Here is a 5,935-nt window from a genome sequence, read left to right as displayed (position 1 = left end):
ATACACATTTCGAAAGATTGAAAAATTTGGAACAAAATTTCCACGTGTATATCCAGACATTTTATGTGCGTGCACAAGGTTTCAGTGAAAACGACGTTTTTGATGGCTTGTGTAAAAAAGACAATTTCGGATGCTTCATTCTAACTATTCACGAGGCATTAGACTTTGATTTCAATTCAATGTTGTGCTCTATCATCCATCTTATAAGACTGTCACCTATATGATAATATGAACCTATTACCTTACTATGCCTGATGATTGAATACTTTTCTGCCAAGCTTGTCTTAACTCTATTCATATTTTAACAACTAAGCTAATTTGGGCACGCATATGCATGTTCACAACTACTCCACCAAGGCAGGTGCGCAAAGGACCGCATAGGAGGCGCGTCCAAGGCGCACCGCACAGTGGCGGAGCTTAGTGGAGACCAACAAGGGCCATGCCCCCCCCCCTTATTTTTTGCATCCATTGAAGAACAAGCTACATCATGAGGCTAATTAGTGTTTAAACTATAAATTAGCCCCTCCTTGCCTATTAACTTGGTTCCTTTTGACTAATGCCCCCTCTTGAATTATTCTCAAGCTCCGCCATTGGCACCGCAGCCACTAGTTCTCATCACACTGTGTCTCCAACCCTGTGACACTCTATAAACTTCATAGCGAGAGAGCAATTCCACTTTCATTTGAACAGACACTTGACTTTTATGTCAACCTCTAGCTACATCTCTTCCCTACTTATAGTCCCACACCATCAAAACAACAGTTCTAGTAGCATATATCACACACAATGGTTTATTGTCTAACCGCGGGGTCACATTATCGTCGTGCCTCTTTGGAACTAGGTATGATGTTCTCTTTGTTGCAGGATTTCCATCACAATGCTGCCGAGGGTGAAAGGTTCCTCAATCACGGTTGCCCTTCTCCTCCTAGAACGCCTACTCACTACTCTCCAACACTACAAGAAACCTGTTAATACGTGACGGATTTCTGATGACGTTCTCAGAAATCGTCACCGTTGATGACGGTTTTCTACTATCCGTCATGGAAACCGTCGTGGATCAATAGAATGTGACTACCCACCTAAGAAGGTAGCCCTTTTATGATGGACATGATGGACTGTCATGAAAATCGTCACAAATCAACTTACTCGGTCAAGCCATTCGATTTTTTATACATTATCCAGGCCGTCACCGATGACTCCTACTGATGTATAGTGTGTGGCTGGTGGGTTGGCCCATATGTCAGTTGAATGTAGTCAACAGTATATATGCATATATAAAAATAAAAAAGCGGACGCGCCAGAAGTTTCGAAAGCGCGCGTGGACGTGCAAAATTTTAAGTCGCTGACGCGGGCGGTGGCAAAAATTTCGAGCCAGCCTATTTAATCCAAAGTCCACACCCATCTAACCCTAACCCCCATCCTCTCCTCCGTTCCCTCAGCCGCCACAGCCGTCGCTCCCGATTCGAGCGATTCCGGCGGATATTGCCGGGGTGGAGCACACCACCGAGCTCGCCTCGCTCGGATCCATCCTTCCCTCCGGCAAGATTTCCCCCTATCGACCTCAACTGCTTGCCCAAAACCACTTCCCGTGCTAGGGTTTCTTCGGCATCCGGCATCGCCTTCATCGTCGGCCCTTCTACGGCCGCCTATGGCGCCTCTTCTCCGTCGTCTACAGCGCCCCCACGCGCGCCCTCGCTTCCTGATGGTCCACCTCGAGCAGGGCAGCACGGAGGACCTCATCCCGTAGGATCCATGGACGCGGCGCACCCTGTAGCCGCCCGTCCGGGATGAGGGTGGGCACCGTGGCTTGTCCTGCTCGACGACAGCTGCGGCGAGTGCGTGTGCTGCTCCTCATCCTCAAACTCCAAGGAGAAGCGCCAGTACAACATAAGCACGCCCCGCCCCTGAACAATGGCCATGGCGCTAGGTAAGGTTGTGCTGTTGTGCCTATACTGCCGTTAGTAAACATTTGATGGGACAAATTGCTGGTGCTGGATGTGGTTAGTCTGTAGCTTGGTAATCTTCTTTTTAATTTTGGGGAAAAATTGCTGCTTGTGCTATCAAATATGCTCCTTAATCTGTTATTGGGTATGCCAAATATTATCAAGATCAGTTTCTGTATTTGCTTCTACACATGGACAAAATACTCTTTTAACAAACAGTACGACTGATTGCTGATGCGCCATGCTTATCTGCCTATAGGGTTCTGCGACAGCCAGCTAATTGGTGCGCCATACTTATCTGCCTAATCGGCTGATTGGGGGTTCTGTTGGGTTGACAACCAGGTAACAACATGGGGTTCTGCTGTGCTTTCTTTTCTGCTGATTTTGTGTATGATTTGGGTCAGGACTTGTTAATTCTAGCTAGGCGAATTTTATGATGAATTCATGCTGAAAATCCATGGTCAATCCTCTGACTGTATTTATATCAGCTTCCAACATTAATCTCATTTTGTTAGATTGGTCCAAGTCTGAATGTCGGATTGTGCCTGTAGAAATACTACAAACTTGTACCAGAACTAAGGGAAAATGATTTTGGCAAAAGATAAGTTATTGTCTTCCATCTGTCTAACTTCCAACAACAAAAAATAGAAACGCCATAAGATCTAATACCACTGTTCTTCTTTACATGAATTTCAATCACATTGTGTACATATATCAGCTTCACACCTTTTTTCAAATGGATTACACCTTGTTATCGTTCACGATAAAGCTCCTCAAAACAATATATATCACCTTTGGTCAATATAAATCACTCTTTTTGGTGCCATGCTTTGTATGGGCCCCAGTTTTCTAGTTCGCCTCGGGCCCTTGAGATCTCATAACCAGCCTTGGTTGCCAGCATACTTGATTGAGGATGCAATTCCTCCTTTCCATTTTTAAGAAGCTAATGTAATTTCTGATAAGTACTGTTGCTATAGTGCTAGTGCACAACACCAGGATTTTACATTACATTTTTATTATGATACCGTTGCAAATGAAATGGCTTCGATAATAGACAACTGCTTGCTAATTGTACTGGTACAAACAAGATCTCCATATCCACAAGGTTGGCCAACTGATTGGCACCAAGTTCACACCCTCATAGGTATCTAGTACTTGTGCTACTTTTTATTGGCCGGTGTTAGTTGCTATGAAGTAGCTAACTATAGCCAACTCTGGATGCTTAGCCTCTAGTTATAAGGATTACTTGCTGCTGCTTTTGCCACCTCTTATGTTCCCTGAATGAATGGTTATGCTGCTATCTAGCATTTCACTTTTGTTCCTTGATTTCTTGGATAATGTTTTTCTCTTTCTTGAGAATCATCATATTGGAAAGGCTGCTTGTGTTATCAAGTATGAACTATTTATTAGGGTTGATTTCTGTGCTACTAATGCCTATTGCCTTCTCCACCCATCCAGCGGTGTACAGGACGCCCTCCTCGAAGCGGCCATCCCCGACGAGCTCTCTTCGCCGGAGGAGATGGAGCAGCAAGTCCAGCACCCGCTTGGCCCCTGTGTCCTATCTCGCGTGGACAAGCTCACCAATGGTTGCGTCTTCCTTCCCTCCTAGCGTGGTGAGCTTCTCCCATCTCTCGACTTTACCCCCAAATCTGGATGACACTTGCAATCCGAATACAAATCATGTTTTGGTTCAGTTTAGAGGTGGATTCAGTTTCTGAGATGTGAGTTTGATTATTTACAGATGGTTTTGCGGGTCTGATTCTCTTGCACTATTACACGTTATTTAATCGGGGCAAGCTAATGCTAATCCACATAATATGATGTAGCTATTTTTTTTCTAACATGCACTGGTCTTCATGTTGTGTTGGTACTCATCCTTTGGGAGTTAATTTGGAAGTCGAGCTTGTTAGATACAAATTCAGCTGCCACTTTATCTTGCTAGAATGGAATTATTTTACAGATCTGTATATGTAGTACTTGAGAGCAAACCTAAAAATTGTACTTCTATCATCAGCATCTTAGAACTGTAAGTGTATATTTTGTTTATATTGTTATGGTATTATTGTTACTTGGATTTTAATTTCCTTTCAAGTAACTATATGTTTGCTTGAATAGATGTGGCCTTTAATTATGCTTCCATTGTTGTCTTGTTAATACAAAAGAAACAAGTATCCTCTCTGTTGTATGAGAAGGTAGTATCCTCTTTGTTGTTGGAAAGTACCCATGATATTATTATTCTCCTGTAGCATATTAACCTTATTAAGATGAAAAAGGGTTTGTTTCCTTTTTGTTTTGATGTTTGCCTTTGTTACCGGAATAAAAGTATTACTTATGTTATTTATTCTTATAGTGGGTACAGAAGTTCTCCCCTTGACTTTTTATACTTTCTCTGAGTTTCACATACTTTATATTTCGTAGCACATGAGATTGCATCATAGGAAATTCAGAATGTTTTCATAGCATGATTGATTTTGTTGCACTACTTTGCATTGCGGGAGTGAAAAAAATATATGACTTCATTACGTGTACTCCCTTTGTTCCTAAATATAAGTCTTTTTAGAAATTTTTAATATAGACTACATTCGGAGCAAAATGAGTGAAGGGAGTAATTCATATTCAAATCTCTAAAAAGAGGAACAAAGGGAGTACTAAGTTAATTCTAGTTTAACGTACTGGCTATAATATTTTATAATGTGACATATTTTTCATCACATGGCAGATATTGGTTTATGGAGCATTTTCAGCAACGAAGACATTTGTTCTCACGACTTTGGTGTGGAGGGGTGGATATAATGTCTAGGAACGTTGGATGACTTGTGGTTGACGTCCGACGAGCGTTGGGCCTCGCTTTGATGACTACGATGCTGGTTGTGGAGCAGCATAGTGGTCTTCAAGATGTGCTTGTAAAATTAATCTTATTTGGGTCTTTTTTTTTGCTCATGTATAGGTATTATCTACTGTGTTTATGTAATTTTCTTTTTTAATGAGATGAGATATTTTTTGTCAAATTCTTATTGCCTTAAATTTTCATGGACCAAGAGAAATGAGAGATGGGCTAATGTCACTGGATTGAAATTAGCGGGCCATATCTTAATATTTAAATTCTAATAATTGGGTTGATTACTATATGGGCCGACACTTGCATTGAGCTGAAATTTAGTGGGCCAAAAGATTTGATGGGCTGACTACTACATGGGCTGCCACGTCAGATCCCACATCAGATGATGACGTGGTAGACAAGTTAACGCCGTTATGAGCATGTTAGTTGACTGCTATCCATGATGGCTAAGAACCGTCATGGTTCGTGACGGTTTTGGATGATCCGTCATGGAGCATGCAGTGGTCAAATTATGACGCGATATACATGACGGATTTGAAATCCGTCACGTATGCCCTTGCATGACAACTTTGTACAGGTCGGTGACGGATTGTATCCGTCACGTATTAACAGATTTCTTGTAGTGCAAGGAGACTACGGAGAACCACATCACCACTATCATTTCGTCCTCGAGGGTGCCCATCAAGATTCAGATCTTTCATATGGACACTCTTCAAAGATTGCCTCAACTCCAAGGTCATTCTCTTCCGCAAGACCATCGGCCTCGACACCGCATGTTCTAGGTGTGATGTCCCCTTCGAGGATGCTCTTCACATCTTCGTTCAGTGCCCTGATTCCACCCAGGTTTTGAACATGTTTGGGACATCCAAACTCTATACGTCCTTACAACGACATCTAGCCATCGGTGAATGTTACCATTCTTTGGAAGCTATGGGACTCCAAGGATCCTTGTGCCTCTCATCATTAGATCCACTCTTTTTTTACGAGAGAACCTTTTTTTGGTGGATAAAAGAGAGCACTTTTATGAGAGAACATAGCGAGTTTCTTTCCTTCATGACAGGGTTACCGAAATACACATTCTGATGGCTACAATGTAGGTCAAGTGATGACATGTAAGGCCTTGTACAATGGGAGGTGCTTAGGAGAGGTGCTT

At 42.4% G+C, this 5,935-nt stretch overlaps 1 long non-coding RNA gene across 1 annotated transcript; it reads left to right on the top strand.

Annotated features, from left to right (window-relative positions):
* Positions 1-1,416: 1,416 nt before the first annotated feature.
* Positions 1,417-4,944, top strand: LOC119312402. Its single transcript, XR_005151322.1, has 4 exons — positions 1,417-1,927; positions 2,203-2,285; positions 3,402-3,556; positions 4,663-4,944. It is a non-coding gene; the product is annotated as an uncharacterized LOC119312402 (long non-coding RNA).
* Positions 4,945-5,935: the final 991 nt, after the last annotated feature.

The sequence above is a fragment of the Triticum dicoccoides genome, chromosome 5B (assembly GCF_002162155.2).
Source record: "Triticum dicoccoides isolate Atlit2015 ecotype Zavitan chromosome 5B, WEW_v2.0, whole genome shotgun sequence".
Lineage (NCBI taxonomy): Eukaryota > Viridiplantae > Streptophyta > Magnoliopsida > Poales > Poaceae > Triticum > Triticum dicoccoides.
The sequence above is the reverse complement of the archived record's forward strand: the minus strand, read 5'-3'. Positions and strand labels throughout refer to the sequence as shown.